Source organism: Rattus norvegicus, chromosome 16 (genome assembly GCF_036323735.1).
Source record: "Rattus norvegicus strain BN/NHsdMcwi chromosome 16, GRCr8, whole genome shotgun sequence".
In the NCBI taxonomy this organism is placed as follows: Eukaryota; Metazoa; Chordata; class Mammalia; order Rodentia; family Muridae; genus Rattus; species Rattus norvegicus.
In genome coordinates, this window is record NC_086034.1 from 60,663,946 (window position 1) to 60,686,245 (window position 22,300).

Genomic DNA, 22,300 nt, shown 5'->3' on the forward strand with positions numbered 1-22,300 from the left:
TCAATTACATGAAATGGTTCTGACTTCAATAATGTGCGTCTACTTCTTAGTATCTTTCTGTTACTATGATAAAACATGAAGGTAAGGACAACTAATAAAGGAAAGCATTTAATTTGCCTTATGGAATCAGATAATTAGGGTTTGTCATGGCAGAGTGATGGAACAGCTGAGAATTTATGTCTTGATCCACAACATATGCTAAGAGCTATGGGAACTGGTGAAAGTCTTTGAAATCTCAATTTCTGCTCCCAATGATACACCTCTTCTAGCAAGTCCACATTTTCTAATCCTTCCCAAGCAATTCCACCCACTGAGAACTGAATACTTAAATTTATGAGATGTGAGGGCCATTTTCATTAAAACCATAACAGATTGTATCAGAGTTGAATGTCTGAGCATATCCAAGGAGAGAATAGAGCTGCTCATGAACAATTTTGAGCCATGGAAACACAGACAAATGGGTAAAGTGGTCTACTCAAAAGGTTTAAGACAATGTCTTTATGAATAGGTCAACTAACTTAGCTGTTTATAAATATTTGATAATCTAACTTTATATATCTGATTCTTTAGGCAGTAAGACATTGATGGCATTGTTTTTTTTCTTATTGAGGTCATCATTTAGAAAATATGTAAGTTTTAATTTTCCTAATCTGTTAAAATTACAATAACTAATTCTTAACTATTGTAAATTTCACTTTTACGTCCTGAGACGGAGGAATGAGATGAGAGCTGTGTTTTCACACAGCTTGGACTGAGTACAGAGCATTCCTTTCTTTGTTCTAACTATCCGTAGGCCTAGGCTAGGAAGCTTCTAGCCTCTGTACAATCTATTTATCAGTGTGATAAGCAACCTAAGGGAGAAAAGAGCTTATTTGGCTCACAGTTTAATAATCCATCATAGCGTAGTAGCATGGTCAGCTCTTAGATGAGGAAGTGACAGAAGCATGTTGCTCATGGTTCACATTGGGAAAGCTGGGAAACAAGGCTGGTAAGGTTTGAAATAAATCTATAAATACAAGGGCTAGCCCAACTGATCCATTTCCTTTAGTGAAGTTCCTTTCCCCAAAGATCCAAAACTTTCCCAAATAGCACCACCACTTTAGGTCCAGGAACTCAAACCATGAGCATACAGCAAGCCTTGCAAATTCATGCCCTGACATTGACTCACTCATAGTTACCTAGAGGATTTTGCAGCACCATAGGAAGAATCACAATATCAACCAACCAGACCCCCAAAAGCTCCTATGGACTAAACCACCAGCCAAAGAATACACGTAGGGGGACCCATGGCCCCAGTTGGATACCTCACACTTTTGTAAACTGTCCATGAAACTCCAAAGAGAAACAAGTGGTGAACCTTTAAGTTGAAATCAGTGTGGGCTTAAGTCTTAGTAATGACAATTTAGAAACTAGTTATATTCAAATAACAAGCATAACGAATATTGAGACGAGTACATCATTTCAGTGATTTTGATTGGTATTAGCTTACCTGAAAAATTTTGTGTGTTTATATGAAACATATCTGTGGTTTAGTGATATTTTTGCTAGATTTTATCAAAAATTAATGTCTATAAGATAAATATAATATGAATTTGTTAGTTACCAAGTTTTCAAGGATGATTTTCATTTTAAAAATCATTTGATTAACCCAATGATAATTGTTTAATTGGTTAGTTTCATTTTATTTTTGTTTAACTTTATCTGTAAAAACTTGATTACCCTATTTTTTCATTAGTTTTATGTTCTGTCTCTCTCTGCCTCTCTCTGTCTCTGTCACTCTCTGTCACTCTCTGTCACTCTCTGTCTCTCTCTCTGTTTCTCTCTGTCTCTTTCCTATCTCTCTCTCTCTCTCTCTCTCTCTCTCTCTCTGGTGTGTGTGTGTGTGTGTGTTTCTGTATTTGTGTGTGTGTGTGTGTGTGTGTGTGTGTGTGTGTTATTCTGTGACATGGAAAACTTAGGTATCATTGATTCAAAAGGATTTTATTTCAATATACGTGAATCTTATCAGTACTTGAAAAACTGTGCTGAGACCATGCTTGCAGATTCTTATAGATCTTAGCTAGAATTTAATTTTTATTTCCTACATTTCACTCTAGGCTTAGATATCATCTCAAGATAAATTGTTATCCAAGTCACTGTAATTGAGATATTCTAACTCGTAGTTACTCTGATGAAGCCTGGCCTGAGTTAAATCCAAACTCCTCCTCTATGCCTCAGTGTTTCCTGCAATCTCATCTAATTTGGCTGAGAACACCAAAGGCTGATGTAAAGATAAATCATTAGACATTCTGGAAAGGATTGCAGAACCTGGCAGAACCTTAGAGCTCTTTAATGTGAAGTCCATTGGGGTGCAAGCTGGCACTGATTACCATGGTAGAGTAGCTACTATTCAATTTGGTCTCATTTTGCTAGAGTTGAGGTACCTACTGGGGGTCACTACAGTAGTATAGGCTCCATGTGGGAGAAAATAATACTCTATTAGTAATGTCTGTTCTGAGCACAGCTGGATGGAGACATAGTGAAGTAGGCACATGTTTTTCATTCCTATGACAGTTCCTTTTTCTTAAAAAGGCAATGTAACAAAAGTAATTATTTTGATGCATGGTAAACAGGAGATTAAATTTAACATTTACGACTGAAAGGTAGTAATTATTTGTAGTAAATTGAAGGAAATAGTTTTAAAATTAGTTATTAGAAGCTGGTTCAAAGTTACATTTTCTTTCAAGTTTTTAATATCATATTTAATAATTTTTTCAGGAGCCAGTTCACATTTTTCAATTATTTGAAATCAAAGAAACATTTTTGGTAGGAATTTCTTTTTTATTTATTGAAAAATAGATTCTTTATTCGTACAATAAATCCCAACTAGTTTCCCCTCTCTCCACTCCTCCTAGATCCACCCACATCCCAACCTTGCAAATCCACCGCCACGCTAAAGAAGATTCAATAAGACAAGGCAAAGGCCCTCATGTTGAGTCCGTGTGAGGCAAACCAATAGGAGAAGAGTTCCAAGAGCAGGCAGAAGCGTCTAATAGAGTCTTCTTCTGTTAGCAGTCTCACAAAAACAAACAAACAAACAAACAAAAACCAAAACCCAAACCAAACAAACCACCACATGTGAGCCATAAAATATATGTGGCGAGGCTTTGTGACAACCCATGGAGAGGCCCCGTGCTTACCATTTCTATCGCTGTGAGTGAGTCTGTGTGAGTGCACCTGGACCATTTTCTCATGGTGTTCTCCATCTTCTCTGACTCCTAAAATCTTTTCTTCACTTCTTTTTCCTGGTCCCCCAATCTCTGATGGTTGTAATCCAATAGAGACCTCCAATTTAGAATCTCTTGATATGCATAATAGCTAGCTCTGGGTCTTTGTACCCACTCCCATCTGCTCCTGAGAGGAGCCTCCCATTGATCCTAGGTCTCTTCATTATTTAATCTCCAGTTACTTTCCAGTTGGCAGTGTAAGGCATGGGATTCATTTTGTGGTGTGGGTCTCAGGTTAAACCACATACGGTCGGTCATTCCAGTATGTTCTGTATGCCATTGTCCCAAGTAAGTAGCTCAAATTAATTTTGTGACCCAATGTGATTAATGTGACCATGTACCAACAACTTCAGCTTTGTGTCCGTTTTTAAACGGATGTATTTATATATTTTATTCATGACAAAAAGATCATAAACGACTTACATTTCAGGATTAATGATTAAGTATGTTCGTTTTTAGTAATTTAGTTACTTAAACCTTTAAAATCTTGATGATGTACTCAGGTACTTTTCCTGATTCTCTGCATTTAATACCCTTGTAATCATTCAGTATATTTGTTATCTCCTAAAAGCCTGCATTCATTTTATGTGGACTTATTACATAACCTTTAAAAATAAAATGAGTAAAATAGTCACTTGAAAAATTTCTCATAGAATTTGTGTGTGTGTGTGTGTGTGTATATATATATATATATATATATATATATATATATATAATCATGGGGTTGGTTGGTCATTCTTTTCTCTCAGATTTTCTTTGCCTTATATAACAAAGTGAATTTTAAAAGTTGCAGCATTTTTAGATTCCAAATATGTTTCTTATGGATGGATTGGTGCAAGGTTGGAATTATTTGCGTCTTTAATGTTTGCTAGAACTGAGCTGACCTGAAAAACCATCTGGACCTATGTTTTTCTTGGTGGGAATATATTTAAATGGAGTTTCAATATTGGGCATCTTCATGAGACACACGCTCACCACTCTTTATATATAAAGTTCTCTGATCTTTCATTACATGATATTTTCTCTGAGATTTAAGTTTTTGAGTGGTCATATTTAATGGTAACACCATCATTCTGGTCCCTCTGGCAAATGCTATGCACTGATGACAGGTCTTAGAACACTCAGCCCTCAGTGCTCAGAGAAATCCATAGAAAAGAAAGAAGAAAGAGCATAAGATCCAGAGAGAACAGAGAACGCCCAGAAAAATGGGGCCCTCTACACCGACATTCTCAAAGTTCACAGGACCTCACAGAGACTGAGGCCGCGAGGACAGGGCCTGCACAGGTCTGAAACAGGTACTTTGCATGTATTATGGCTTCCAATTTTGTGTTTCTATGGGATTAATAGGTGTGCAAATGAATGAATGGGACTGATTCTTGTGCCTTCTCTTGTTTCCCCTTTTGTCCAACTCTGATGTCTTACTATTGTTTTATTTTATTATACTGTATTTATTATTAGCTCTTAATAGCTTACCTGTTCTTTAATGACAAATAAAAATGGGAGTGGCTCTTTGTGGAAATGAAAGTAGGGAGGAACTGAAAGAAATAGAGGGAAGGAAAACCATAATCAGGATACATTGTTAGGAAAAGAAATTCTATTTTCAGTAAAATTAAAAAAAAAGAAATTAAAAATAAAGTGTTTTTGTGTTTTATTAGGATATACAGTTTATTAATATGCACATAAAAGTTATTAAATATTAATTATGGTGAAATATTGGCATATACTTATTTCAAACAATAAATAATTATATGCATACATTATTTAAGTTAGTTATTAAAATTAAGTTAGTTACTAAAACAATTCTGACAGCATCAGGTAACATGTATCTCTATGCACAAGACCAATCCGAGATAAAGCCAGCAAAGTCACCGTGTGAAAGCTAAGTATGGGGAGAGCATATGTATTGAGTCATAGTCACAGTCTATAGAATTTAAGTCATTATCAATTTGTGAAATGTCAGAATAACATCTTTCTCTGTGATGAGAACAGCTGAAATACAGTCAGGACAACCTGGCTTTGAGCTCCTATCGTCTGTAACCCTGGGTGGCTCTTCTCTCTTCTTGCGTTTATAGAGTTGAGAAAGCTGAGTTCTCTGTCTCTGCACTGGCTCCATGTCAACCTCCTCCCCACTGCCTTCTTTCCTTTCCTTCTGATCTCACAGAACCTCCTCGCACAGTATCTTGCTAACATGAAACACTGGTTCTGTAATTGCCCTCTACTTCTTGCGAATAAGTAATTGAAATTTTAGCATGCTAATTTCTTTAAGCAGAATGAATGGACTAATTTCATTTTATGTTGCATCAAGTAAAAGAAAATTTCATTGAATTCCTTGCAACCTGATGCAAGAGATGTTTTGCTAATAGTTCAGTTATATTAGGAGATAAACAATCTTTATCCTTTGATATGAATAAAGGATACGGCTGTTGTAGTTTGCCAGAAGCAACCTGGGGGTAAATTGGAAATTTTTGTAACTAATGTTTTTGAGATTTTTTGTTTTTTAACCTTACAAGCTCTAACCACTTTAAGTTTTACTCTGTATTATCATGAGTGTAATTTTATTGAGACAAGGATAACTTTCATTTATCATTTACTAAATATCCTATATTATTTCTTTCTCAGTAGTTATAAAAGTAAACAAGCATAATGCATTGAAGCCAGATTATAGCACTATGGCAAGAATACAATAGTTTAATTTTATTGATAAATATTTTTAAAGTATTAGCATATTTCATAATTAACATGTTTCCTACTTTTCTGTCAACAGTACAAAATAGACCTCTCCATAAAAGCACACATTATAAAACTGTTTTAGTGATTTATTTCACGAATATTTTCAGATCTAATGTCAGTTATTTAAAGGTTTAAAAACCATAAATAAAAAAAATCAAAGTCCCCAGTTTATTTATAAAAGTAAATTAGAATTTCAGGATATGAGATATTAAAGAATTTAAAAAAAATTCATATTTAGAACAAAGCTATTTTAATGACTTCTAAGACAGCCTCAGTGTAAAAAGTAAAAATGCCAAATATTACAATCTTATGGTTATAAACTTTCATCTTATGTCATGTAAATTTATTATTCACATCAAATATTTGAAAATTATCTAAGAGTACCCATAGCTCACACTGAAACATTCAATCCTCAGATTTCTCATGAGCAAACATCAGATTGTCACAATGTTTAGCCCATGCTCTATGCCACTTGGTTGTGGCTCGTGAATTAACCAATCTTATTAATAAGTCATCTCAAGAATGTACACGTGCTTTACTGGGATGGCAAGATCGGTCTCATTCTGAAATGATGTATTTTGACAGTCATGTGTTGTTCAAAGATAAAATTATAAGAACTTGGGATAAGCAGGAATAACAGAGCCTACTGAAAATTCCTGAGAATTTACAACATTTTCAAAGGAATAGTATGTCAATCAAGTGTGAATGTCCCCAGCTATTGACTGATACTAAATGAGGAGCTCAGAGTATGTGATCAAGAACACGCAAACACTTTGAGGGGAGAGGAATTAGCTTTGGAAGGTGAAAAGTGTCACATAGGCAATATCCTGCCTGAATGTCATAGCTTAAAACCTTAAAATAGGGGTTGGGGATTTAGCTCAGTGGTAGAGCACTTGCCTAGCAACTGCAAGGCCCTGGGTTCGGTCCCCAGCTCCGAAAAAAAGAAAAAAAAACCTTAAAATAGGATCCAGTCCTTAGAGAATGAAAAAGCATTTCAGAAACATGAGCAAATGATACACCCAGGAAAATTACATCTAATTCCTAAACTCATCTGATTCATGATTCCTTCCTGGGCTCGTAGAGAACGGCACTGAGGAGGCAAACACTACTCAGTTTCTAAATTAACCTTCGCCCAATTTGCAAGGGTTCCCGGATTTATTTCTGATGCCAGGAAATAATATTAAAAATCTATGCTCAGAGCAATGAAAAGCCTAGTGTTTGAAGAGATTAGCCATTAGGTTCCTGGCGATAATTATTTAGTTTGTGACAGGCACCAACTCTAAGTCCTACCCTGTACTTGACATTCTGTTGAAATAATGATGAGCAATTGCTTGTGCCAAATCCTACCTGCTCACAGTGTTGAAGCCCTGTCTCTTACCAGTCGCTAAAGATGTTAATTAACTGTGAAATCCTGAGTTCAAACCCTTCGTCCACTGGCAATGTCATTCAGGGTGATTTTCCACCAATTTTATATAACTAATATTATCAAAGCTATGTCCCAGAATTTGGATTCGAAAAATAACAGTGGGGTCTCTTTGTGTCTGTGTGTGTGTGTGTGTGTGTGTGTGTGTGTGTGTGTGTGTGTGTGTATGCACACACATATATTTGACGGGTCATCAAATTCATTCATTCATTCATTCATTCATTCATTCATTTTTCTTTTTACTTGTTTATCCTTTGAGACCTATCATTCTCTTCTCTGAGAGATGTATTTGCTCGCTGATGTTTCAGATTCTGCTGAAATGATTTTCCTAATTTTATCTAATTTACAGCCCTAAAAATGCATGTGGACGAGAGTATAAATATGATACTTGGGCTTTCCTAGTCTAATAGCCATTCTGCATTCTCTTATCATTAGCAGATTCTTCTTGCTTTTTGTCCATGGCACAGTCTGTGTACACTAGGGTCATTTAAACGCACTAGTGTACAGTCATGGATTGGATATAATCAACTTCCTTTTAAAGGTAGGCTTTTGGGATTGGAAGAAATTAAGTATGCATGAGGTGGTTTAATAGGCAGGTCAGACATCCATTTCTCTATATTAAAATAAGCACATTTCTCTATATATTAAATTAAACTCCAGGAAGTAAAATGCTTAAGTGGCTACATTTGTAAGCGCAGTAATATCTTCAAAGCACTTAGGCCTATAGAATTTATTATGATTCTATATTTTAAGTGTTAATTTGAATAACAATTTTCTCATTATAAAACTTGAGTGTAATTCTTTACTGCTGTGGAGAATTCAAAGGATATTATTCTCCATAAATTAAGTTTAATAAAACAAAAATTGTTTAAATCAATTCCTTCTCAGTTTTTACATTCATTGATATTATACTTATGACTAAATCTCGTGATCAGTAAACCTCTCATGTCGGGTGAGGTGTGTTGCTTCTACTTTGTCGAGAGTTTTGATTTCCTCTCATCCGTAACTCTTTTAGTGATAACTGCATATTATTATTCAAATATACTAGAACTCTCCAGGTCAGAAGAAGTTATCACGTTTTTCTCATTTACATAGACATATTCAGTAGCACAATAGACGTTCACGCATCAGGATGAATCAGCAGTCTCAAGTGGCCCTCGCGTCAGCAACGTTCATGGTTATGCATTTCATGGAGTCAGTATTTTATCTTTAGTGATGCCAACTATATTAATTTTGTTATTGCCTGTGGAATCCCTGGCAAAAGATAAATGTGTTAAACATGGATTCCTAAAGGTTTTTCACACAGCATAGAAGGCAGTGGAAGGTTCCAGGAGGGACAAAGGCCGAAAATGACCTTAGGCAGAAGTATCTGACCAAATGCTGGCAGAATCATCCTGGCAACCTGCTAGCTGAGGCCAAAGGAAGGAGATGATTGTTAATTAACAGTATATCACTTACACTGAGTTTTGGGGGATGTTTTAAACTCATTATATGTGACATTAATGACACACCTGCATTCCTTCTGCTCCATTTTGCTGTGACTAAGGAAACCCTGCCTAGGTTTACACACCATGAATTGATTGATGAGAGAAATAGCATTTAGTCATAAAATAATTTAATCCTTGAAAGAAATGAAATCACATAGTTAATTCTATTCTTCAATCAAATAATTGTATTTGGGGTTTTTCTGGTATATTATATTATAAGATAAAGAATCATTATGACAGAATCATTTCAGCATTTCCTTCAGATAAATTCTAGTACAAATCCTCTTTCTATACTATCAAAGTTTCATGGGTTTAGATTTGCTTTCACTTTTAGGAAACAATTTCACAGCAGCCTTCATGGTCTTTCGGCTCTTACAATCTTCCCCCTCTTGCTCAATATTCCCTGGGACTTAGCTGTGGAATTGTGTGATAGATATAACAGTTGGAGCTGGACATGCTAAGATCAGTTCTCTGCAGTTTGAACCAGTTATGGGTTTTTGTAATGGTCTTCATCTACTATAGAGAGAATTGCACTTATCCACGGGTCAATTTGGAAAGTAGTTAGGAATTATACTAATTTAGTATAGAGCCAATGACAGGTTGTCCTCTAAACTCCACTACCTTACTATCAGAGGTTGGATAAATTTCCAGTAATAGGCATGATTTTTACTTCTGATAATTGGGCCTTAAACCCAATCGGAGCATGAGAGTACCACTACTACAGCTTTTGGAATATTTTACCATGCTGGTCATTGTATCTCTTATGTCCACCCTCTGCTTGCTTTCCCTTTATTTTTAACTTTTCTCCACTCCTCTTGCATTATTTAACTCAAAGTAGAACTATCTTTGTGAAATTAAAAAAGAATTAGGTTCTCTTGTATAGTATTTTGAAACTTTATTTTTATCTTTCAATTACTTGATATTGTGAGACCTTTATAATTTGTAAAATGATATAGTACCTTGTAAATCTAAGAAATAATTTCAGCATTAAATTTTCCCTCAGTATCAGAATGGTATCGTGGTTCATCTTGCAGTTATAATGGTTTTCTAGAAGCGTATTATGATGATGAAAATCATCATTATTCCATCGTTAATCATGAAAAGAAATGCAGTATATCAAAGATGCTTCTGCAGTACACGTGATATTCCAAAACTTTTCCTAGCAATGCTACCTACAAAGTAAATCAACCAAGAAAAACGCGTCAAAAAGATAAAAAAAGAGTAATTTTGGTTCATTTTTGTCAAGACAGGATTTTTTTTTTCTGTGTAGCGCTGCCTGTCTTGGAACTCACTTTGTTGAAAAGACTGGCCTCAAACTCAGAGATCCACCTCTGCCTCTAGAGGAATGGGATTAAAGGTAGGCACCACCACCATCTGGATGTTTTTAATATTAATTATTCCATGTATCTAGTTTAGTTTAATGAACACTGCTAGGTCAAAAAGGCGTTAGTAAAAATCATTGACAAATTCATCCCATATGACATTGTAAACTTATTTTCACATGTATTTTGTTAAAAACAAACATCTATTAATTAAAGTAGAAGCTTATATTATTTTAAAACTATTTTCACTAATTTTTATGCTACTGAAGTTGTGATATATTTTCATTAAAGCCAAAACCATAAGGATCAGGATTTTTCTAAGGAAATGGTATATGTTAATTTATCCAACCCTTTGGGGAGTTCGTTTATTTCTCAGATGAGTAGCTAATTATACAGCCTGTGTGTGACTCAGCTTGTGGACCCCAATTCCGCTCCTTCCCATTGTATTGATCATCTTTGCACAACTATAAGTTTATTGCCTATGTATCCCAAAGAAGCAATCCTCTTTTTAGCTTTCATTTTTTTCCTCCCTAATACCTTAAGGGTCTTGTCTACTACTTCCTATATTCCTTCCCTTGTTCTCACAGCAAATAAAAGCCACAGAACAGACATATCTCTTTCTTCCCTGTGCATTTAATTAAGAATGAAATACTGAAGTTAGTCCAAACCCTGGGAAAGAGGACCAATGCTACATTAGAAACACATTAGACTTCCTGCACAAGCTGAAATACCAAGATTCTTTAGGGATTTTCTTGATTTTCTTTTCCAAGTAACTCCAAGCAAGCTGTCATTCAGCAATTCACGCTCATCTATCTCCAGGCATATACTTTTTAGAGATGGAAAAGTTGCCTGTGAAAAGCATCTTTTTATAAATCAGTCTTCGTGCTCCATCAGTTCTTAAATAATTTGATTCCTTCGAACATGAAATGAAAGGACACAGTTTCTTAGCATGCCATGTTCTTTCCCTTCAGCAAGAGTTCAATGCCGTGTGTGCAATAAAATTATAAGTATTAAGATATTAAAACAATAAGGTAAGCTATGTGACCTAGTATAATGTTCAGCTCAAAAAAGGACCTTGCCTTTGGCAGTGACAGAGACCCTACTAAGATTATATGTGTACACATATGCCTTACAAAAAGTAAATGAACTTATATTCACATCCTAGAGTATAATAATTGCCCAACTCAAATAAAATCATAATAGTATAATTAAACCTATTAGAAGCATGAGGTGGCTATAATAGAAGTTGAGCAAGTCAAGTTTTTGCTAAATTGAATTGAACTGGATCAAATTCAATTCATCATTTTAAAAAGACATGAGGATAATGTTACATCATTGATTGCTACCTTGATGATATTTGATTATACAAAATATAAACTTAAATAAATATTTCTAGCTGATGCAGCATTATCACAGACACTAAGGATTTTCATTTTCAAATAGTCTAAAATATTTTATGTAGGTTGAAGCTATGCTTTCTTTTGATTATTTGAATCGTCTTGCTTAAAGAATATGCAAAAGGGGTTGGGGATTTGGCTCAGTGGTAGAGCACTTGCCTAGCAAGCGCAAGGCCCTGGGTTTGGTCCCCAGCTCAAAAAAAAAAAAAGTAAAAAAAAAAAAGAATATGCAAAAATACAAAATCTCTAAACATTTTTAAGTTAATTTTTATCATTTATATAGATGATACAGAAATATTCTCCTGGTACCTTGGCTCTTAGTGTCAGGGAAAGCTATCTTCTTTAGACTTAGTTTCGGTACCTACATTCAGTAAGCTCAGCTGACAGAAAATACATTAGCAAAAGAAGATGTATCCTTACAAAGGAGCTAACGGCAAGAGTCACACAGCAGAAGTAGCTGGCCTATTCCTGTTAGAGAAAGAAGAGTGATGGGTAAGTTGGTTGGTTCACAGAAAGGAGCATTAAGGACTTCTCTTTATTAGTATAAAGATTCTCTAGACCATAGGAGTCATTATGGAGCTTTGAAGTAGGAAATCATTAAAAGAGAAACTATTGGTCTGGCCAGCAGACATTGTTCTTCCTATGGATTGATTCCTATGCAATCACTCAGTGCTCCCAGGGACTAGACCACCAACCAAGGAGTGTACAAGGAGGAATCATGGCTCCAGATACATAGGTAGCAGAGGATGCTCTTGTCTGACATCAATGGGAGGGATACCTTTGGTCCTGTGGAGGTTTGATGCCCCAGCATAGGGGGATGGTGGAGCGGTGGTGCAGGGTGGGTGGGTGGGGGTACACTCTCATAGACACAAAGGGCAAGGAGATGGCAAATGTGGGATGGGGTGTTTGTGGAGGGGTAACTGGGAAGTGGGATATCATTTGAGATATAAATGAATGGAATGATTAATAAAAAATGAAGAAAAAAAACAAAGAGAAGGTACTGAGCTATCAAAATGGCTCAGTGATTAAGAACAGCTGTTTCTCTTTTAGTGAATTCAGGTATCTTCACGATGACTTACACTCATCCTTAACTCACTTTCCATGAACTTTGACACTCTCTACTGTCTTCCAAAGGCACAGAACATACATGTGATGCACACACTTATAAATACACATAAAACAAAATAAATGAATCTAAATAAATCAATAAAATAGTTAAGTATATTATATTAGAGAAACATGAAGAGGAGGAGACTCTTTAAAGATAGCAAGGAATTTTATTAATGGATAGGTTAAAGTAAAATATAAAGTTTGCTCTCATAGTGTTGAGATGGTGGGAGTTTCCACCTAAACTACATAAAAAAAAGTATTACAGAAGCCAGGCGATGGATAGGATCATAAGTAGGCATCATAAATACACAGAAAAATGGCTTCTTAACTCTTTGCCTCCCCCGTTCCCTCTGGAGTTGGAGATAGAGAATATCTTCAGAGAACCATTGGCAGATTTCTTTTGCTTGGGACATCTGGCTGCTTAGAAAGAAGTGTCTTAAAAGTTATAGGTGTACAGTAGACCGTCCAAATGAAAATAATGTCAGAAAGTAAACTGGGTTTTGGTAACAGGTGTCCATAATCCCAGCATAGAGAATGTCAATTTAGGGCTAACTAGTTACATAGGGAAACCTACCAACAACAAATAAAATCAGACAAAAAGTGAGGGATGTAACCACATTGTTAGTTGGAGAATGCAATGAAAAAGAATCACTTAAGGCAGGACATAGATTTATTTAGAGCAAGCAAAATGGATTTTTAAACAAATAATGTATCTGTACTTGGTAACTGTTCACATATCTTTTATCTGACAGAGTCTCATTGGGTATCCAATCAACACTTAGGTGCAGGCCCCATAGCCAGCAGTAGAGGGCCAATACCAAATGAAGGCAATGGTAGCTTCAGAAGATTATTTTTATTTACTTATTTGTCTCATATGCCTTGGGCAATTAAAATAATTGTTAATTACTATTAATTGATAATTACTTAATTTCACATTATAGGCCTTATGTCTATATATTATAGTTTCTACTTTTTGCGTCATTGTTTTTAATTTGAAATCTGTATAACATGTGTGTATTTGTATTTAAATATGTTTCTTTTGCTTGTTCTTTGGCTTCCCCATTTTTTTTGTTTAATTGTTTTATCCAATTTGTGTGTGTTAGATTTATCTTATTCCATTTTCTTTCTTTCTTTCTTTCTTTCTTTCTTTCTTTCTTTCTTTCTTCTTTCTTTCTTTCTTTCTTCCTTCCTTTCTCTTTCTTTGTTTCTTTTTTCTTTGTTTCTTTGTTTCTTTGTTTCTTTCTTTCTTTCTTTCTTTCTTTCTTTCTTTCTTTCATTCTTGTTAGATTTCTCTTTTTTTCTAACAAGACAACAAAAAGGTATGTATTTGGGTAGCTGAGAGGTGGGGAGCATCTTGAGGGAGAAGGGTAGATGAAACCATAATCATAATGGATTGTACTGAAAAGTATTTTCAACAAAAATACATTTAAAGATGTTGGTGATATGGACCAGTAATGTAGGTATCTGTGGCCTTGTTATTTATTCAGGCTTAGAACTACTTAATATGAGGAATTTTGCTAATAGTTTATAGGAAGATGACAGAAACAATTTTACCAAGTCAAGTTTAAAGGAAAGGAGATTTAGTTCCAAATTTTCTAACCATTAATATAATTTTGCTGTTTTAAGAAAGGAAAAGTTAACCATACCAGAATTCTGAAGTAATTGAACAATTATACTTACTCTTATAGTTCTTTTCCCTATGGGAAAATGGCCTTTCAAACATGCACTTAGCAAAAAGACCCAAACCCATTCACAGAAGAGAAATGGGTGACATATTTAGAAGCTCATCCCATTATGATAATTAATATAATTGATGTTAGAAAGTGAGGACAGTAGCTCTTTTCTTCCTCATTGGCTGAATTAAAATCCACAACTTTTAGTAAGAAAACATTTCCATAGAAACTGCTCTACTTCCTGGAATTGTGGCAACTGCGTCCTTAGTTCACTTGTTTTCAGGGTGATTTTTCACATTTTTGTTTTGTTTTGTTTTCCATATTTAGCATGTTTGTTGCTTTTGAGGTATTGTTTCATGACTATATAAAATATTTTGTTATTTATAAAACAAGAAGTGTATATTCTATTTTGACTTTCCCTAGGTTCAAGTAAAATAAATCTAATGGATCTACTCTTTAATATGTTTGTAATTTTAGATTGTGGAAACCAAGTTCTAATTATCATGTTTGGGGACACATGGCATTTAATTATGGTTCCTTAAAGCTTACATTTGATTTTTTGTGCTGTGTTTTCAAATTATATTGGTTTTGTACATACTGTTTGGAAAACACATTTAATGGGATATGGGCTGTTTTAAATAAGTGGGTATGATTTCTGAATAACTGTATTTAATCCATTCATGTGAAGTATATTTTCTGAAACCCAGTGAGTGAGATCTAAATGGCATACCCCAGTAACTACTTTGCCACAAACAACAGTTCTAAGTGGTTTCTTTGCACTCTTGGCATTTCTCGAGAGGCTAATGATTCATTTCTTATACAGCTGGTCCCTGAAGGGCAAAGGCTGACTAAGGGGTATTTGAAGTTAAGCACTCACAGCAGGGATTAAGTACCACTTGGCTAGACTCCAAGTTTCATCAACTTGATCTTTATTAAGGAAAATAAATGCAACGGTGGTGAAATGATGAAATACTGATTTGAATTTTCCTGAGTCATCAGAAATTTCACAATTACTTAGTTTTCCATAATGCATAGTTTCACGGATTGATATTGCTTAGGGTATGAAAAATATACACTCTGTTGTTTTCACTTCGGTTTATTATGTTGTGTATGGGCGCTTTGTGCGCACATACATCTGTGCCCCACTTGCTTACCTCGTGCTTGCTAGGCCAGAAGAAGACATTAGGTTCCCTGAAACTGGGTTAATCGAGTGTTGTGAGCTATCATGTCGCAGGCAGGAGAAGCAAGTATTCTTTACTATTGATCCATCTCTCTGTCCCCCATACTTGAATTTATAATCTAATGGGTTATTTCTTTTGATCTGTTTGTCCTCTAATATTTAAGGATTGGCATTACTTGAACAAAGAATACAGAAATGCTACAAATAATTACTTATTAACTGGTAAATCTCAAATAACAACTAAAGCTAAATAGAAAGTCCTTTGAACAGAATTTACTTGGTTGGTTGACTAGGTTACTAGCTCTGTTTCATCACTTAGTACCTAAAGTGATGTCATAGACTGTTGAAATTCATTTGGAAACAAATCCTGGCTGCTTTGTCTGCACTTTGATGGTGTGACTAGATAGTGCACTTTGACGGTAAGTTGTTGGTACTGGAATCAAATGCTTATTGGAAAGATCTGCCTTTGACACATGGGAAACGGGAGAATGAGAAAACACGTGACTGGTATTTGTTTACATCATAATATGAGCATTTTATTTATTCTTCAAAGTTTTTCTTTGTGTAGCTGTTACTTCCCTGTTTCCCAATGGAGAAATTGTCTCAGACCAAAGGACTTTGAGACAGTTGTGCTTATCAGCTGTCTGACTTCTCTTAAAGAGCTCTCCATCTTATTAATTCAGAAAGTCCTCTGCACGTAGATTATCTCTGATCTGAAAGAGACCCTCTCTTGTGGGGCTATGAGGGCTGTGTGCCAGGCATACTCTTAAGATGTTAACTTCTTAAACTGTGTAAATCTGATTCTATTCATCTTTTTCTGTTCGCTAAGGGTGAGTATGTTATTTCTAAGTTCATTCTCTTCTCTTTTTTATATTTTTTATTAGATATATTTCTTTACTTACATTACAAATCTTATTCCCCTTCCCAGTTTCCTGACCATGAGCCCCCATTCCCTCCCCTCCCCTCGCCCATACGGGTATTCCCCCTATACATCCCCCTTATTGTGCGCCCCATATTCCCCTGCACTGGGTTCCAACCTTGACAAGACCAAGGGCTTCCCCTTCAGTTGTTGCTCCAACAAGGCTATTCCCTGCTACATAAGCAGTTGGAGTCCTGGATCAGTCCATGTATAGACTTTCGATGGTGGTTAGGTCCTTGGAAGCTCTGGTTGGTTGTCATTGCGTTTTTATGGGGTTGCAAGCTCCTTCAACTCTCTCAATACTTCCTCTAATTCCCCCAAAGGCGGTACTGTTCTCAGTTCGGTGGTTTGCTGCTAGCATTGATCTCTGTATTGGACATGCTCTGGATGTGTCTCTCAGGAGAGATCTATATCCGGTCCCTTTCAGCATGCATTTTTTAGCTTCATCAATCTATGGTCTCCATGTGGGGCAGGCTCTGAATGACCATTCCTTGAGTCGCTGCTCTAAACTTTGCTTCCATATCCCCTCCTATGGATATTTTTCCCCTTTTAAAAAGGAATGGGAACATCCACATTTTGGTCATCCTTCTTCTTGAACTTCCTGTGGTCTCTGGATTGCATCTTGGGTAATTTGAGCTTTTTAGCTAATATTCTCTTATCAATGAGTGCATACCAAGTGTGTTTTTCTGTGATTGAGTTACCTTACTCAGGATGATATTTTCTAATTCCATCCATTTGCCTATGAATTTCATAAAGTCATTGTTTTTGATAGCTGGGTAGTATTCCATTGTGTAGATGTACCATGTTTTCTGTATCCATTTCTCTGTTGAAGGGCATCTGGGTTCTTTCCAGCTTCTGGCTCTTATAAATAAGGCTGCTACGAACATAGTGGAGCATGTGTCTATTGTATGTTGGAGCATCTTTTGGGTATATGCCCAGGAGAGGTATAGCTGGATCCTCAGGTAGTGGAAGGTCCTATTTTCTGAGGAACCTCCAAACTGATTTTCTTTTTTTTTTTAAAGATTTATTTATTATATATAAGTACACTCTAGCTGTCTTCAGACACCAGAAGAGGACATCAGATCACATTACAGATGGTTGTGAGCCACTATGTGGTTGCTGGGAATTGAACTCAGGACCTCAGGAAGAGCAGTCAGTGCTATAAACCACTGAGCCATCTCTCCAGCCCCCAAACTGATTTTCAGAGTGTTTGTAACAGTTTGCAATCCCACCAACAATAGAGGAGTCTTTCTCTACATCCTCACCAGCATCTGCTGTCACCTGAGGTTTTTAGCTTAGCCATTCTGACTGGTGTGACGTGGAATCTCAGGGCTGTTTTGATTTTCATTTACCGATGACTAAGGATGTTGAACATTTCTTTAGGTGCCTTTTGGCCATTCGATAATCCTCAGCTGGGAATGTTTTGTTTAGCTCTGTACCCCATTTTTAATAGGGTTATTTGACTCTCTGGAGTCTAACTTCTTGAGTTGTTTGTATATTTTGGATATGAGCCCTGTATCAGATGTAGGATTGGTAAAGATCTTTTCCCAATCTGTTGGTTGTCATTTTGTCCTAATGACAGTGTCTTTTGCTTTACAGAAGCTTTGCAGTTTTATGAGGTCCCATTTGTCGGTTCTTGATCTTAGAGCATGAGCCATTGGTGTTTTGTTCAGGAAATTTTCCCCAGTGCCCATGTGTTCAAGACTTTTCCCCACTTTTTCTTCTATTAGTTTGAGTGTATCTGGTTTGATGTGGAGGTCATTGATCCACTTGGTCTTAAGCTTTGTACATGGTGATAAGCATGGATCGATTTGCATTCTTCTACATGCTGACCTCCAGTTGAACCAGCACCATTTGTGAAAATGCTATCTTTCTTCCATTGGATGGTTTTAGATCCTTTTTCAAAGATCAAGTGGATACAGGTGTGTGGGTTCATTTTTGGGTCTTCAATTGGTCTGTCTGTCTGTCTCTGTACCGATACCATACAGTTTTTATCACTATTGTTCACTCGTTTCTTATCTGCCTTCACTGGGTCTCTAGTCAAAGATGTTGAGAAACTTACCCATATTATTTCTTGGTCTAGAGCCTCCTTAAGCCTGTCATTAACCTTCTTCTAGACTTATGAGGTCTCTTTGGGTTGCTCTTTACATGAATTATTCTTTAAATAAATGGAAGGACGTCAGCCGACTTTCAGGCTGTTCACCACACCATTTCTACTGAATGTTTTCCTCCTTTACACACAGATTTTGGGTTGTTTCAGAATCTACCATATAGTAGTTATTTGAACAGGCTTGCCAAGATTTATTTTTATTATCAAAAGTGATGTGTGAAATGACTTCTTTGGTATCATATGATCCATGAATCATCAGCTGCACTTTTGTGTCCTATAATGCCACTTCAATTTGGGTAATGGTGATGTTCTGATGCTCTTATATGTCTAACTAGAAAGCTATTCAACAGAGAGAAAAACCAGTTCTACACATTCATAGGCTACAAATCAATCAGTATCAGATTGCTTAGTTCATTCACTATTGAACATATATGTAATCCACCAAAAGCAGTTCAGGTTCATCTTTTATGCTTTCTCCAGGATGGAAAGAAGGCATAGCATGGGTTATATTGTCATCTGGGGTAATTTAATTTGACAACCAGAAGTATTATAAATGGGGAAATCTCTTTATATGTCCTTTAAATAATAATTCATTAAGTCATGAAATAATTTAATACAGATATGATTCATAATTATTCTTAACACCATATATAATACCAAATAATACCTTAGATCTCAGATATAGCATAGTTTTGAATGCCTGTCTTCCCTTAAGGTCTGTGCTATGAACGAAAGCATATGCTGCTTCCAGATTGACTAATCAGATCTGTGTATGAAGTCACAGTTGTTAAAATGTTTTCATAAGATTTTCTAACTATTATTTGGCACCAAACAGGCAGTGTATGCTGGTCAGCTCTGATTTCCACAGATACGCAGAGAAATCCTGATGTAATATTCTCAAGGTGGATATACCTATATTTTTACTCTTTTATATTTTAAGATTATAATATAATTACATCATCTACTTTCCTTTTAACTTCCAAACCTTCTCATATCCCTTCTATTGATTTATTTTAATATCATGAAGTCTTTTTATGCTTCTTCAAAACTATAGCACCAGATGTGGCCAGAACTCCAGTTGTGGTCTTGTGGCTTCTATTCCCTCCTGAACATCAATGAAGCCTTCTCCAAAATATAATAAGAACTAAAATTATCATTTTTGAAAGTCAGAGTTTAAATACGTGTATGGTGAAACTAAAACACAGCTTTTAAAAATGTTTCATCAACTTGCTTCCTTTTATGGAATGGTCTGTATTATTTATTTTAATCACTGATCAAATATTCCAAAACTTCAGATGAAGATTCCCCATTTCTAATGAGTATAATGACTCCTCTGATTGGAAGTTTCTGAGACTTTTAGGATGGACTCATTTGTGAGAAAAAATGCTAATGTTACATTTTAAATGATGCCCTGGGATACTGTCAATATTTAAAAACATATGTGTAAGCCATTCATTATAGCTTAAGGGAAAGATGTTCTTAACTTCTACCACCTAAAACTGGGAGACCTTGTTCTTTGAACTAGTAAGACAAAGCCAACAGTTGTGACCACGGTGATCCTGATTCCTGCTGATATTACCTCTCAGGCAGGTAGTTTAATCATCAATATTCCCCCTTAGAGAAGTCAGGACAGTAAAGTTGAAGGAAGAGACATAGGCTCTTAAACAATTTGCCTCCTAAGAACCCATAGCAATTATCTGTATCTCAAGGATAAAATTAAGCAATCAGTTTTAATAAAATCTTTGACTCTAGTATGTATTTGGTTTTCAAGATGACAACTTTTAAGGTTCATTACATGGATATACTTATACCTTATTGAAATAATATCAAGTATCATATAATTACCCTACTGTCTTGAAGAAAATAACGGTAATGAAATGTCAAAATCAGCCAGATGTTATGAATTACATTATGTTACGTTCACTCCCCTGTTGCTGGAATTTCCAACCCCAAGAAGCCCGCATAAAACCCACAATCTAGTTATTATGTGTATAAGCTATGTGCCAGGATCAGGCAGATCTTGCACTACACTAACTTATTCTCCAGGTATAAGATGTTTTGTACCTTGTGACTACTCCTGGTCACATGATTCTGCTCCATCATGGCTTCCTCCTCTTTTGTCCTCTTCCTTCCCTTCTGCTTCTCCTTTCTCTGCCTGCCCCCAATCTCAAAGACCTCCCACCACACCTTTCCCCTCCACTGCCCAAGCACAAGCGCTAATCATCTGGACCGGTTAAAATAGAGAGAAGGTTCACATGAGATCACCTGACTTGTGATCAAATACTTATCAGGGGCAATCACTCTTGAAGAAGCATAATTAACATCAGAATTCAAAGAACATCAGGAGAACCCACAACATTCCCCAATTAATTTAATATGCAATTTAAGGTACAGATGGCACCAGGTAGAAAGAAAAAAATTACTTTTGTTCTTTTCAAATGCAGTCAAAACTCGTATACATCAGCCAATGCCCATGAATAACTGACCTTTACTTTACTTTTCTAGCCCCACTGAGAGATTCTTGGAAGCATGACTATATGGAAATAAGATGCAATGGGGGTGGACTATTAACACATGGTTTGGAGCTGACACAGTCTGCATTAGGATGCTCAATGTATAAAGCGAAGAATTTTCTTTGAGTCAATACACAACTGGAAGATATCTACTGAAATTAGAAACTAACATTTCAAATAAATAACCCCATTTCAGAGTCATAAATACAGGTCTTTGGAATAGCTGCTCTGGCCCAGTTCTTTTATTGATTAAATTTTATTTAAAACAAAATCTTGGGTTTAGGACTGCTTTTTGACATTCATGATCCGTCAATAGATTTTCCTTTTACTTGGTTAGAGTTATAATAAGAGTAAGGAAATAATCCCATGTCACCAAGTAATTCTTGCATGTTTAAATAGGCTATCTCTTTTCGTTATCAGAACTTTCCCTTTCCCCCCACTTTTCATTATTATTGCCTTCAGGGCATTATGTAAAATTGATCACAGTCACCAAATGGCAGTTAGCCCTCTTGCCTTACTGAAGCTGATAAATTATGAGTGATGAATGAGACAGTGAGAGATTTGCTTGGCAATGTGTATGCTGTTTAGCTAATAGCTTGATCAGCTGATTAAACCAGGGCACATTTTCTCTAATGAGCTTGATGTAGCCAAACAATCTATTTAAGTAGCAGTGACTACTCCCAAATTTTATTGCTAAGCCAAAAGTCATATTGTGAGGGAGACTGTGTTTTAACCTGACATAGAAAAAAACTTTTGTATGTAAATCTAGTTGTGAATTCTTAGTTGAGAAACTAAAAGTCTCTCTCTCTCTCTCTCTCATGTGTGTGTGTGTGTGAGTGTGTGTGTGTCTGAGGTGTCTGAGAGAGAGAGAGAGAGAGAGAGAGAGAGAGAGAGAGAAAGATGTAGTGGTGAGTTTAGCTAAATTGCTTTGTGTTCTAGATGGGTCATGCTCTCAGCCATTTGCCAGAGCCCTCTGCATTTGCAAATGAAAGACACACACACACACACACACACACACACACACACACACACACACACACACACACACCAGCAATTTTATATGTCTCAACTAGCTCAAAGTCCGGGCACTTCTATTTCTATCTGCTGCTAACAAACACTCCTCTCTGGTACTTCTGAGTTTACATCTTTTAAAAATCTATATTTTACCTT

General features: G+C 35.9%; 1 protein-coding gene and 2 long non-coding RNA genes across 5 annotated transcripts in view; 2 read left to right on the forward strand and 1 right to left on the reverse strand.

Annotated features, from left to right (window-relative positions):
- Positions 1–22,300, forward strand: part of Sgcz (sarcoglycan zeta) — a 1,080,539-nt gene that overhangs the window by 300,228 nt on the left and 758,011 nt on the right. The gene's annotated exons all lie outside the window — the stretch shown is intronic.
- Positions 12,883–15,693, reverse strand: LOC134482510 (uncharacterized). Its single transcript, XR_010058731.1, has 2 exons — positions 15,563–15,693; positions 12,883–14,035 (listed from the first exon to the last, which is right to left on the reverse strand). It is a non-coding gene; the product is annotated as an uncharacterized LOC134482510 (long non-coding RNA).
- Positions 15,873–21,401, forward strand: LOC120097544 (uncharacterized). Of its 2 annotated transcripts, XR_005495053.2 has the most exons (3): positions 15,873–16,007; positions 19,453–19,519; positions 21,123–21,401. It is a non-coding gene; the product is annotated as an uncharacterized LOC120097544 (long non-coding RNA). The 2 variants fall into 2 exon arrangements; XR_005495054.2 differs by lacking the exon at positions 19,453–19,519.